This window comes from Elaeis guineensis, chromosome 1, assembly GCF_000442705.2.
Source record: "Elaeis guineensis isolate ETL-2024a chromosome 1, EG11, whole genome shotgun sequence".
NCBI classification, from domain to species: Eukaryota; Viridiplantae; Streptophyta; class Magnoliopsida; order Arecales; family Arecaceae; genus Elaeis; species Elaeis guineensis.
In genome coordinates, this window is record NC_025993.2 from 32,190,818 (window position 1) to 32,206,162 (window position 15,345).

General features: G+C 34.2%; 1 non-coding gene across 1 annotated transcript; it reads left to right on the plus strand.

Annotated features, from left to right (window-relative positions):
* Positions 1–14,956: 14,956 nt before the first annotated feature.
* On the plus strand, positions 14,957–15,065 carry LOC140854893 (small nucleolar RNA R71). The gene has a single exon (XR_012137987.1). It is a non-coding gene; the product is annotated as a small nucleolar RNA R71 (small nucleolar RNA).
* Positions 15,066–15,345: the final 280 nt, after the last annotated feature.

Here is a 15,345-nt window from a genome sequence, read left to right on the forward strand (position 1 = left end):
ATTTTGGCTCTTGATCTCGGATTAAGAGCATGATAAGTATCATAAATATTTGTCATATATTGAATCTTAGCATACCATGTAGCATATATAAATCCATGAACACGATGTTAAGATGGCATTAGTAGTTCAGCGCTCTAGTTGTTAGCAAACTGCCTGTTCAGCAATTTCTTGGTTGATTTATGGAACCCGATCACCTTCTCCTTCATTATCAAAACATGGTCAGCACCAAGCAACCACTTCACAAACTCTGGGGGTGCTTGGTTGGAGGGTGAGGGTTTAAAATCAGAATGGAAATGGATGACTTCCATTCCAACCATTTGGTTGGGAGGAGTCCCATTCCGATTTCAATTCTGAAATAGAATGAGAATTGTCTAATCTATCTAAAACTTAATCTGCACTCTCCTCTAAGGATTCAAATTTTCATTCTGATTGTCATTCCAATTTCGATTCCAGTCACGAACCAAACGCTTTGAAGGATTTGGCCATTCCAATTTTGATTCCAATCCATTCTTATTTTCATTCCGATTTCAATTCTAAGCATTGATATATGAAAGAAGAGTGCCCTATAAGCCAATCGCAAGTGTGTTGTGATAGAATTTTTCTTTATAATTTTTCAACTCATGTAATGATATTTATTATTTGATAATAAAATGAGATATTGATTCATTATTTTAGCTACATCTTATTATGTCTAAGATTATGATGAACCCCAAAGATTTGGATAATGATTTTAGGAGACATGAATGGGTCATGCTAGTGAGACTTCAAACTCTAAAACCCTAATCTTAAATATTTTTGATCATAGGAGCATTGAGTCAGAGATCAATATTCTGGATAGACTGGCACATCCTATGTATGTTCGATGGAGAGGGTGGCAGATCTCACTAGCCACTTGTGTATGGGATACTAATACAAGGATGTGAATACTTATTTGAAAATAAGTCTACTAAATTGACTCAATGAAAGAAAATATCTTATGAAAGCCTTACTTGTATGTCAAAGATGATTCTCTAAGTGAGAGTTGTGCAAGTGATCCTTAGACCTGAGATCACCATAAAATCTTATGCACATGAACCCATATTTTGGTTCATACCCAGGCATGGCATTAAGATATTATGAAATATTTTGGATATGGTAGAGTGTGTATAAAGATTATAAGTAGGTCAATATAGAATCGATCACTTCTAATAAGAGGAGATCTCATCCTGTCTATTCTCATCTCTAGATGACTCGAAAAAAATCTTTTGACCAAAAATAAGAAGGAGATTAGAAAGAATTTCTAACGCTTCATTATTAGAGTCATCATTGGTTAATTGAGAATCGATATGAATATATATTTGAGTTTGATATAATTTCATACTCATGAATATATTTAGGGTGCAGGGATAATCGAAAGATTGAATTGTACAATAACTTACTACTGAAGGATATATTTAGTATTTCTATCAAATTTTATATCTTTTAGATAGTCATGATATATTGCTAGATGTCAATGTTAACTTGTAGGTTTGATCGAATTAAAGAGTTTAATTCGATTGCCAATTAAAAAAGATTCTAATTTCTGAACTCTAGTTAGCTCGATTGGACCTAAATCAGTTGATTGAAATCTAATCAAATTTGGTCAACTTGCATCTAGACCTATTACTGGATAAATGTGGAATCCAATAGATCACATATATATAAAAATTGGCCAAAGATCTTTTTGATAAGGTTGATTAAAATTTTAGATTCAATCAGGATTCTTGGTAAGCATGCTAGCACGTGTGGAAACCCTAGCTCATTGGGAGATCAATGTGATCTCATCCCTTGCTCATTAGCTAGCCCAATTTGGTGGGCATTTAGGCCAGGTCGTGCCACTTGGAAGCAACTCAAATTAGGATGCCACATCTCAATTTAACACCATATATGAAGAGTCCAAATTGTGAAGGACTCTTGGCGCAAAAATAAATCACCATGCACGTGTTGGCGTGAGCAGAAGGAGGAGTCCTTCTAGCATAGGATTAAGATGTGTGTGGTAGCCCATATCACCCTCCATCCTTTGGTTCACATCTCAAAGCATGAGATGGATTTTTCTAGATTATTTGGGGTGGAGAAAAATTGGAAAGAGAAGGATCTCTTGCATGCGTGTGTTGAAGCATCATGTTTCTTTGCATTTCAGAGAGTCCTTTTGTAGATCAAACTTGATTAAAATAGAATTTCTCTTATCAGATTTTGTTCTACTTTTAATCAAGTTTTTTATGGATATTTATCTGGAATTTTTCCAGACTTATCAGGATGCTTATCGGATGCCAAATGCACATCTGTGCATGCATGCATGATGATAAGGTATTCACGTGAAGAGGTGTGAGGATCACATCCTTTTGTGAGATTTTTTATTATTTATTAAGTTTTTTCGAATAAAAAATGAGTCTCCTATCTATGTGAATTTTTATGGATTTTTTTGATTTGAGAAGGGATGCAAAAACATCCCTTCTTTGGTCACGCACACAGGTGAAGGTGTTGATCGACATATCATTGATAAGAGTCCTTCTGCTTGAAGGAACTCTTATTTCTGATAATCAGATCAAATAGGCCTCTTGGATGAGGTGTGTTCTTCAATTTTGGCATCCATCTGGTAGCTATAAATATTGAGAATAGTGTCCCAAAGCCAATCGTCAGCCTGTTGACAGTTGTGCTCTTTGTTGTATTAGTACATAAATCATAAATAAATCAAAGTTATTTTGGCATTTTTCATCACAAATTATCATTTTTTAATGAACTCCTGTGTTGTGGTGAAGTCCTTAGGACTATTTAGACTCGACAAAGGAGAATTTATCGTTTAGTCCTTAAACCTGTTCGCGATCAAATGATACGTTGTTATCAAGGACAACAATGTTTATCGAGCATAGGTCGTTGTGTGCCATATAGGTTGGTTTTCCTCTTAACCAAGGAGTGTGGAGACACTGGTATGGCATACAGGTGAGATGTAAGGGTACATCTGCACTGAATGTGTCCGACTCTGGAGCTATCTTTGCTGTCAAGATTTGCTCCGATGGGATATGGGTATAAATGTCCCTCTGACCTGAGACCGCCACGGTGACTTGCAAGCAACTCACTGCACTTAGGCACTGGACTACCTGAATTTCTAATTCAGTGACGGAAGGCTGCTGGGTGTAGTCAAGTACATGACTTGTCAGTGCGTGTGTCAAGATGGGATTGACCACTCCAGTTCAGGAGCTGTGTACAGTCGTATTTTAATTTAGCAAAATCTTAACTAGGATAGTCCTAGTGAGGAGTCACAGGACTGTTTGAGTTGAGCACGATTCGAATGATCTACTCAGGGTTGACAGTTTAACCCTGAGTCATCTTAAACACAGGGGTCAAAAGGGATGAATTATACAGTAACCATATTCACGTAGGTTTTGAGTGTTGCGATTGTGACTATTCAATCTATCTGGATATCGGGTACCATTGCTAGATGGTCACTTCGATTAGTACAGGAATTGGTTCCTGTGCTACCGGCTTAGGTTCGAACCTGCGGGGTCACACACATTAGAGGTTCCTATCTGATCTGATGGCTTATTGAAGAGTCTTAATGTTCATGGACTATGAGTCCTACGTGTCTGAAACTCTGTGATCGAGAATCAAGATTCTCTGATCATGAGTCCCACACATTTTGGGTACCGGGGTCAAGAGTCCCACTGGTTTGGGACTTTTCGATCAGAATTTCATATCGATGAATTCTGATGCTCGATTGCCCATTGAATTTAGATTTAATATTTATGAGAGATTTAATTAGTGATTTGATCGCTAATTAACTCAATTTGATTGAGTAATTATTTTTGGATCAAGTCCAATTGAATTAGATTCAGTTGGGTTTGACCCGATTAGGTTAAGAGTTGACCTAATCATCGAGATGGTTTGGTCCCTGATTTGATCAGGGATTGGACTTAGTCAATTCCTGATTTGATTAGGATTTTATTGAGTCTAATTAAGCCTAATTAAGTTAGATTAAATTTAGTCTAATTGTGCTTAACCGATTTTGATTAGGTTGGTTCAATTAAGATTAAACCACCATTTGAATTTGAATCCCTGCGCCACTTCATATCTCTGCACCCATTTGAATTCACGAGAAGAAACTTCTCATGAATTTTCTCTCACGCAAAGCCCTTCCCACGCCCCACATTTGTGCACCACATAGGTGGATAAGTATGGTTGGTTGGCCATTCAAATTCAAAACAAAGTTTGAATTTGAATGAGCAACCAATCCATATGCCATGTCCTTATCCTCTTTAGCACCCCATATCTTACACGAGAAAGAGTTTCTCATGAAACCTTTTCATGCACAAAGCAGCCACGCACCTTCTCTTCTCACGCCCAAGTGGATAGGGATGAGTTAGTTTGCATTTGAATTCAAATTTGATTTGAATTCAAATGTGCAACCACTTATCTTTATCCTCTCATGCGGATAAGACATGTTTTGAACTACTTTAAAAGAGATAGGGAGGTGGGGCGTGCGTAAAAATTTTTTGAGAGAGAAAGTGGGGCATGAGGAACCCTCGTGCGTGAGTAGGAAGTCTAAAACTTTCAAGAGAAAAAGAAAGAAAAGAAAGAAAATTAGGTGCAGGGTTTTCAGTGTGTTCCCTAGGGTTTCAGCCTAGGGTTCAGGAAGTGAGAAGGTGAGCTACGAGTGTCGTGAGCCCACCAAATTTTAGAAAGAGATTCATCAACCTCTCAAGCACACTTACTGACAATCTAGAGTATTCGAAGAGTCAGCAGACATCGATCGAAGGAGTTCGATCAGCATCGGCCGTCGAAAGGGCTCTACAACGAGCTAGCACTCGTGAGGAGCTGATCAGATCGGGAGCTTCGTGTGGACGATCCGCAGAGGCCAGACATGCTGTGTGGCTGCATTGCGATGATCAGATCCTCTCGATAGTGATCAGATTGCGGAGATCGACTACCCGCATAAAGGTATTGTGTTCTAAACACAGAACAGTACATTGTTTACTGTTCGAATTTGAATTTCAAATTTAAATACATGCATGCTATATATCATATTTAGATCCTAGTGTAGGATAAACACATATTAATTAATTAGATTAATTAATTATTTTCACTGTAAAATAATGATTTTGAAAAAGTTTTAAAATTACCATTTTACCCCTGCACTCAAATTTCGCTTCAATAAATAGGCCTGGGCACTAGGTGTCCAAGGCATTCAGATCAGCTTTCCAATTTTCCTTCATTGCTCTCCCTTCTTTCTTACAACCCATCTTAGTTTTAGGACAAGACTTTGGGATTTAAGACAAAGCCTTATTTGATCCAAAAAAAGGGTTATGAAAGTCCTAAAGAAAGAGAATTAGAAGTTTAGAGAAAGACCTAAGAGGGTCGAGTCAGGTTCTTAAAAAAATCTGACCGATATAGGACTAGTCGAGTTCTAGAGGCTAGAACTTTTAAAGCAAGATGAAGGAGTGCTGTCTTTGGTCCGATTTTTATATGGATCATCGTTGGAGGGTGGATACTTGGATGCCTCATGAAAATTTGGATTAACGCTATAGGTATTCTTCTTATCTAATTTTATATTAATTTGATTGATATAGTCAAGGATTTCTGGGCATTAGGATTTTTGATGCATCAGGTGTTTCGAATGAAAATTTTAGACACCTGGCCCTTCTGCTATGCCACCGGATCCCAACAATACATGCATACACACATAAGCATATACATGTAATAGTACACATGTCTAATTATATGTATATGTGTATTTTTTAAATTTGACCAATATACTAAGATACCTTTGCAAGCCTATAATTAGCAAAATCTATGCATTATTATAGCTCATATTTGAAGTATGAGAGAACACATTGGACCTTTGGAACAAAAGGAAGCTAACAACTGGTTGTGGATTGAAGAAAACTTCTTCCCAAGAAACATTATCTAAATATCAATTATTTCATAAAGAAGTAGAAAGTAAGTGAGAGTATCGACCAAGGCAGAACCTCCATCTACCACGTGCATGTGGCTTTTATTTTTTTTGATAAACCTAAAAATCTTTTGGTTGCATAATTAATCAAAAGTTATGGCATTTAGAAGATCATTTCCATATCAATCAAATGTTATGGCATTTAAGACATTGTTTCCATATAACATTATACTTTCCTTCTTTATAATCTTTCGAAACAACAAGATGTGGCGAGGGAGGAGTGTAAGCATGGTGGTTTGCGATGTAGTATATAAGAAGGGGGTGATGGTGTAAAGCTCGATGCAATCCTCGGCTCCGATCGCCTGTTGTAGGGGATAAGGCTGCGCAATAGTAGTCATTGCGAGCATCATGGGTTGGTGGAATGGCTGGCAGCCATTAGGGGCTGGTGCAACCGGTGAACAACCGGCGTTAGGCCGGCCTTATCCCTTTCATGGCCATCATAGATTTAAACTTCTCTTGTCCCCAGCAATCAACATCATCGAGCACTCCCTGTCCTCTTCCCTCCCTTCCTCCTCCTCTTCAGTAGCGACGAGCCACTGTAGCCCAAGTCCGGCCAACCAAAACACCTCTTTTCCTTCCTCTTGCCCTATTTTGGCCCAATTTCGTACCTTTTGAAATGCCAAAAAGCCACTGTTGTTGACCAAGTTCCACCATTCCCATTGATCGCTGGTGAGTGTCTTTCCCTCACCTTCCTCTATTTTCTCTCAATTGAAGCCAATCCCCTTCATTTTCGACTGATCTAAACAACTAGTTTTTGGATGATTTTTTTCTTGGATTTGGCCAATTATTTTGGCCACCGCCGTCATCGACAACCTTGGCTGGCCGATGACCCACCCCACTGCCACAGTCGGCCGACCACCAAAGCTTCTCTTTCTTCTTCTTCTCTCCTCTTTTCTCACTTTCTCTTCTTTCCCTCCATTTTCTTCCCATTTTCGTAATTATTTAATTATTTAATTAATTCTATAAATCTATTTTTCACTCTCTGTTTGTTAGTCTCCCTTCTCTAATCTATGTAATGGATCGAACGCTGACTCCGATCCAACCCAAACTAATTCTTGATTTATTCAGACCTAGTTTGATTTTTATTAATTAGATTAATTTTTTTAATTTGTGAACTAATTCTTATTTAGGAATTTTAAATTTATTAGGTGGAACCGTGGATCTGAATCTTGAGGAAGCATGATCATGACCAAATTTCTTTGCATTTAGGTAACCATGAACTCCATTTTGATAATTATTATATTCTAGGGTTGATCGAGGCCCCAAGATATTAAACCAAATTTGATAGTGTAAATAAGAATATATTCTACTTAGAAGCCTAATAGGGTATTTGGTTATTTTAGGTTTTGGTTGATATTCCTGTTGGTAAAATTTTATGAGAATCAAGGATGAGAATTGTAGGTTATCTCTACCCCTAATGTATTTTTATCATGCATGAGATTTGATTTTTATATTTATCTATTGCTATATCATTTTGTTTAAATTAATTATCTTACATGATCAATATAAAAATGATTCGTAGAATGTTTGATCAAATATGCATATTTTAGTGACAAATGTATTGTATTTCTTCACATCAAAATATGTTATGTGTTAGTTTCATTGCTCTCTAATCCGACTATGATCACATGAATTCAGGATCTAGTCACTTTTTAGGTCTTTAATGGGGTAATCACTGACGCACATTGGTGGATGGTGTTGTAGTTAGGGATTAGTTTTTTTCAGACCTAGCCAGATGGGGTTGATCATTGGTATATGCTGATGAGAGTATATTTTTTTATGTGATATTAGAGCTAGATTTTCTTCCAAACCTCCAATAGGGCGATCATTGCCACGTGACCGACGGACAGCATGTTATAGTGAGAAATCTAGTCTCTTTCGAGGCTAGCCATGGGCTGATCATAGCCATAATTAGAGGAACTAAGAGAGTGAGAGTGGAAGGTTCACCCTTGATTATCCGAATAATCTATTTTGAGTAATTATATATTTTAATTCTATGTTGATTGATATGGCATGCTTCTATATTTATTGAAATCTTTTTATAGAAAGATCATGTAATTTGAAAATTATTTTTTGTATAAAATACTTAATTAAATTAGAGGTTCTGGTAACTTACCAAGCCCATAAAGCTCACTTCCTCTTTTTTATTTTTTTCAGATCTAAAAGATTCTATGGGGCTTGAGATTGATCAGTGAGGAGGACAGGATTTTAGGTGTTATTCACATAGTTATTTTTAAATAAAAAATTATTTTGGACCTTTGTTGGATTGTTGTTCTGATACTTTTTAGACTTGGAGTAATTATCTTTCTATTAAATAAAAATTAGTGAATTTGCTTGTACCACTACCTAAGTTGGATTGATTTAGTGATAAAAGGTAGGTCTTGTATATTCTTTAGGGTTTGGTCCTAAGGGGTGTGCGGCCATCACGCGCTCAATCCGAATACTTGGTTTGGGGCATGGTAGATGGTAATAGAAAGGGAAGGAGGAAAGGAAGAAGAGATGGAGAGTGGGTTGGGGAGTGGACACATGGATGGAATCATATGGTGATAGGAAGGGACTAAAGAAGGAATAGGAGATGGAGAGTGGATCAGGGAGTGGACACATGGACGGAATCATTGATGATCAAAATAACAAACAATAACAGCAACAACCGCCTGTGAAGAAGTAATACCATTATCACACCTCTCATCAGATTCAAGCAATGGAGACATCAAATTTCCATCACCATTTTTATTTTTCCCCCCTTTCTCATATTTTTTTTCATTTTTGCTTGAAAAACAAAAGTATAATTGTGGTTATAGTTTAAATTTATGTTTTTTAAGTTTTTGAATAGTAATAAAAATATATTATTGGATATTTTGTGTGTATACCCTCTAAACTTTCAAATTTACATAAATATCTTTTCAAAATTAATATTTATGTATATACCCTCATAAAATACTTGTTTTGCATATATATCCTTCTTTTTTCTTATTTTTTTGCATATATACCACATCATTTTGCATCGTTAAAAAAATTAATGGTTTAAAATTTAAATGGCTAAAATATCTTTACGGGTACATGTGCAAAAAAAAAAGATATATATATATATATACAAATAGTAATTTCATTAGGATATTTATGCAAATTTGAATGTTTAGAAGGATATACATGTAAATAATTTTAATTTAATTTTTATCTATTTCATCTAGATGGATTCAGGCTCTCTTACACTACAATGTAGTAATATATTATATAATATAATAACACGATGATGATATTATGTAATATTTTATATATTAAAATACTATATTATATTTTATTTTTATGCAAGATGGGATGATTATGTCTATCTTATAACAACATGATATACCTTATACACTTCACAAAGATATTTTAAATAATAATTTTTAAAATAAAATATAATAAGATTATAAATTTTTATTGTTATATAATACTCAAATCTACAACTATGTCCATTCTATGTAAATGTATAAGCTATTCATTTAATATCAGATTTAGATACTTTTTTTAAAAGTATTTTATTATACATTAGAGGAAACATGGATGGTTACAATTTATTTATTTTTTAGATAAAATAATAAAATAATAAATTTATTATTAATTAATTTATCTATGTAAATTAATAAATTAAATAAATTTATTATTTTAATTATATATGTTAAGTTTTCTCTATTAGAATAAGGAAAGAATTAACAAATCAAGAGAGGTATATTTATATTAAGGATTTTATATATGTATACCCTTCCAAATATTTAAATTTATATGAATACCCTCATAAAATTACTATTTATATATATATATCCCTATAAATTTTTTTTTTGCACATCTATCTATAAGGATATTTTAGTCATTTTAATTTTAAACTATAAATTTTTAATAATGTTAGATGATATAGATATATATGCAAAAAAAATATTTTATAAGGGTATACATGCAGATATCAATTTTGAAAAGATATTTATGTAAATTTGAATGTTTGGAAGGATATACATATAAAAAATTATAAATTATTTGAAGAACGTCTGTTTTTCAAATTCTGGCTCCAAAACCATCATAATTATTTATCAAAAATATTTTTATATTAAAAATTATTTAAAATAATAAATTTTTTTTTCTTTATCACGTACTTAAAGCAGGGCCATAAAAATGCCGCCGCACTTCTCCTTCTAGTTATGAAAAGGTTCTGACTTGTTTTGGGTGGGGGGGGCACCACGCCCAACCCAATCGGCAAACCTTTTTTTTTTCCATACAACTTTTTTTTTTTGGTAGAATTTTTTCCATACAACTGTCAAGAGTGTAATCTATAAACTATTTATGCGTGTAGGTTGATGCCGCGCTTCCATCAATTAACAATCTAATATATTTTAATTTGTCAGAATGTTGCTATGTACACTCAAAAATCCCTTTGGAATGGTTGTAAACTCGATTTTCTTCATTGCCAAATCCTAAAAAATACTAATGATTTAATACATTATGTGCAATTTGATTTTATTGACTTAAAATTTTTTGAGTCAGCAAAAACAGCAAATTGTCTCTCGAATTGTTGCTATCCTTAAAATAATACACACACACACACATACACACACACACACACACACATATATATGTGTGTGTGTGTATGTGTGTGTGTATGTATGTATATGTGTGTGTGTATGTATGTATGTATGTGTGTGTGTGTGTGTCACACATACACACATATATATATATCTCTATGTATGTATGTATGTGTGTGTGTGCACACATATATATATATATACACACACCACACATAGACACACACACTGATACGATCGTGATGCTGTCGTTAGAACACCGTGATTATCAATCAAATTTTGACTTCAATAAAAATTAAAAATATGTAGAAAGTAGTAAGTCGGGTCGAATCCATAGAGAAGGCAGGATTTTGACTTGAAATCTTTGATTTTATAAAAAGAAAATAAAATTTTGGAGAAAGCAATTTAAGTCGAAAAATAAAAATTAAAAGTGTAAAAAATAAATCGGGTACTAAGATCTACTAACTAGATCCTAGCATCTACTTGTAATAAAAATAAATAATAAAAATTTAAAAAAATATATAAAATAAATCGAGTACTAAGATCTACTAACTAGATCCTAGCATCTATTTACAATAAAAATAAATAATAAAAATTTAAAAAGTATAAAAATAAATTGGTACTAAGATCTACTAATTAGATCCTAGCATCTACGTACAAAAAAATAAAAGACAAGAATTTAAAGTGCAGGAAAATAAATTTTACATTAATTGAAATTAAAATTCAAGTAAAATAAAATAAAATAAAAATAAAACTATAACAAAGATCTGAAGTTGATCAGCCAAGCCTCATCGAGAAGATGGTTGATGACCTCTTCATCTTTCGTCATACTCCGTAGAGCGAACCGGCTTTTCTCCTTCTTTTCCTTGGATCCCTAAAGCTATTTAATTTTTTCTTTATTTTTTTCTATATTTTTTACTCAATTTTTTTGCTCTCTCAAGCTTATTCCCGGACCCCCTATTTATACATGAATTTTTCATAATTTTTTGGTAGGAAAAGGAGTCCTAAAATCCTTAAAAATCGTATTAATCTTCTTAAGAATATTCCTGACCGTCGGATGGAGCTTGAACCGCCCAGATCTGATCAAACATCATAGTTTTAATCCTTATCAAAGTCGGATCGAATGTCAGCCATTGGATCTGGGTTCTGTGAAGTTCTGGCTATCGGATCGCGCAAAAAATCCTTTTCAAAGTCGGGAATGATAATAGCCGTTGGATCACGTGATGGATTGCTTCTGGGTCGTCGGATCGCGCAAAAGAATCCTATTCAAAGTCGGCAACGACTCTGAACCATCGGATCTAGGTCGGATTGAATCTCATCCATTGGATCATGCCCAGGATCTTTCTCTCGCTGTGGACCATGCCTGTGGACCGCGTGAAGTTTTCTGTGGACCGCGTCCTAGCTCTGTGGACCGACCGACCGGTCCACCATACACCGAAGACTATTTTCTTTATTTTTTAAGATATTTTAGCTCCGTTTTCGCTCCGATTTTCACCTAAAAAATTAGAAAAAATATGCATTAAATTCTTCAAAAATTTCTCTTCATTTTGATATTTAAATTTCTCAATTAAATTAACATCTATTTTTTTATAAATATATCTAATTTCATATTTTTTTTAAAATCACTTATTTTTTTAAAAAAATTCAATAAATTCATGAAATTAGGGTTTTTAAGAAAATGTTAGCACCATAAATTATCAAAAATATTTATAATAAATATAAAAATATACCACTTATCACACTTTCCAACTTGAACTTTGCTCATCCTCGAGTAAAGAAAGAATTTAGAATCAAGTACCGTTTAACTTAAAATCTCAAATTTCACCAAATAATTTTCAAAAAGACTATTGATGTTCAGTAGAGTGTAAATGAGATATGTCATTGGGGTATTAATACTAGTCAATATGAGAGTTAAACTAAGAATACTAAACTTTTTCTGAACTTTTTCAAATTATCGCTACTTTTATCTCCAAATCATTCACCTTCACATGGACAAGTATATTGTTACTTCCGTCCTTCATTTATTAATTGATTAATTTTTTTTTCTTTCTAATGTTATACTGCTATTGAGTATCTTAACTCCTTAAGCTTTTTGTTTGACCCATGTAGTGAGTTTTCAGTCTATGACTCCCAAACCAAATGGCTTTAGGGCACTAGGTATAAAATACCCTCGAACCTACTTGCTCGAATCAAATAGGCTACGAGTTAAAACTAGCTTTACAACAAAGCTTCTTTGCCCTTCATACCTTTTGACACGAAACTCAATGCTTGCTTAGGCAAAGAGGCCCGATTACTCAGCATGAAGTACTTAAAATTTTTTTTTTAAATATATGAAGAAACGTATAGTTACTTTACACAAGCTCATAAGAAGTAAACTCTTCTTTGATGCTGGTAGAAAAATCTAAAAATACTCAAAGAAAACTATTTAAGTTCGAAACTTAACTCTTTATTGAGTTTTCTTAATACTTGATCCCTCAATATCTCATAAACTCTCTGATCTGTACATCAATTTTTTTTAAAAAAATATTTGATTTAACTTGATTTTTAAGTATAATCAGATGTTTAAATACTAAATACTAATTTACTTGAGGACTTAAAAAAAAAAATTATTCTCCCCCCCAACTTAATCAATCATTGTCCTCAATGGAGTAGAAAAAATGAACGATGCATGTAAAAAGAAAGAAAAGAAGAGATATCACCTGATCCATAAGTCTTTTCAAAATTGATTCTCCCCCCAACTTAGTCAAGATTATTTTCAGATCCCTACAAAAGACACAAAGCAAGACTCGATTATCCTAAACAAAATGCAAAAGAAAGCAAAAGCAAAAGCAAAAATCGAAAACTTGAAAACTGGGTTGCCTCCCAGAAAGTGCTAAGTTTACCGTCTTCAGCCAGACCATGCTGATTCTCTCACCTATCCCATGTCGAATATTGAATTGATAAATTTCAATAGTTTTGGATTGTCAATCTCAAGAAGATAGCCTTTGATAAATTTCAATATTTTATTACCAATCTTCAAAAAATATTTCACATCTCCATTTTTAATTGTAGTAAGATAATTCATAAACTCATTCACAGACCTTTGTTTATCAAGAATTTCTCCTATTTGTTCTTCTAAAATACTCATGAATTGAGTTTTTTGGTTAGGAGTTGAGTTTGATGCAATGGATACTGGAAGGATGTCATTTGATTCTAAACATGTATTCTCAAGTGTGACTGAGGATGATTTCAATTCTGGAGGGAATGGTGATTCTAAAGAAGAAGAACCGACTTCTAAGGTTGAAGAAAATAAAACTTTTGGTGAATATATCTCAAGTAACTCATCTGCTATCTTCTCAGTATCAATTTTGAGCTCAGGTTTTTCTATCGGATTAGTCTCAATACTAACATGTTCTTTCAAATTTACATTTCGGCTAGCATCAGTACTAGCCTCACTCACTTGGTTTTGGTATGAGTCCTTAAGAATTTTATCTCTTGTAAGCTCAGAGATTACTATATCAATTTCAAATTGAGGATTCTTAAGTGGAACATTGGATTGATGACTTGGTCCAGATAGTTGGTGGATGGATGGGTCATTTTCAAAATTCGGTATTAGTTCGTTTGGCAATTGATCTAGTTCTTTCCTCATGGTAGACTCAGTTAATTGATCTATTTGTGCTTCTAACCTGACGAGGGATTGCTATTGGATCATGATCATTTATTGAAGTTGGCTAAATCTATCGTTGGCTAGATTGATCTGTTGAGGAGGTGGGTATAACGGCTAATTGTAATAGGATGGCTGGATAGGCTGACTAGGCTGACCACTATTGTAGGTATAATTCTGGTATGGAGGCCTACTCTGAAAGTTTTGCAAAGGAAGAATTTGGATTTGAGCATAAGTCTATTGGGATCTCCAAAAAAAATTAGGATGGTTCCTCCAGCTTGAATTATATGTGTTAGAGAATGGATCATTGACAGGTTTGGAGTAACCTTGGGCAGCTTGAATTTGTTCTTGAATAAAAGATGAAAACTGTGCAGTCGTGGGACATTCGCTCACATGATGGGTCGGACTAGCACAGATAGAACAAATCTCCTAATAATTAGGTGGTGGTGTGTATTGTGCAGGAGATTGTTGCCTAATGCTAGAAACTGATCAAATTTCTGAGCAAGAAGGTCGACTTTATCTAATCTTTGGGCTATTAGGTTTAGATCGGTCTTAGGACTAGAGTCTATTTGCTTGATCTCAAAAATTCTTATCCGCTTTTGGTGAGGGATTGATCTTTCGTAAGAGGATAATGAAGCATGATTGATTGAATTTTCACTCAAAGTTTCAAATAAAATGTAGGCTTCATCCTCACTTTTACTCATGAATGCACCCCCACAAGATGCATCTACCATCTGTCTGTATTGGTTACCTAAACTATCATAAAAAGCTTGAACAATTTGCCACTTAGATAGACCATGGAGTGGGCATTTTTTAAGAAGTTCCTTAAGTCTCTCCCATGATTCATGAATTTATTCTCCTGGAAGCTGAGCAAATCCAGTGATGGCTCGTCTCATAGTGTTGGTTCGACCTATGGGATAGAATTTTTTAAGAAACTCGTGCTGCATTTCAGCCCAAGTTTGGATTGGTCTCCCTATCGTGCCAAGCCAGTACTTGGCTTTGTCTTTGAGTGAGAAGGGGAATAAGGTCAATCTAAGTGCATCATCAGTAAAATTTTTAAGAACTCATCCAGATGCTTGTAAGGATCTTCATTAGTATTCCCATAGAAAGACGAAAGCATCTGAATTATGGTCGACTTGATCTCATAGTAGCTTGCAAGGATATCAGGTAAGTGGATACAA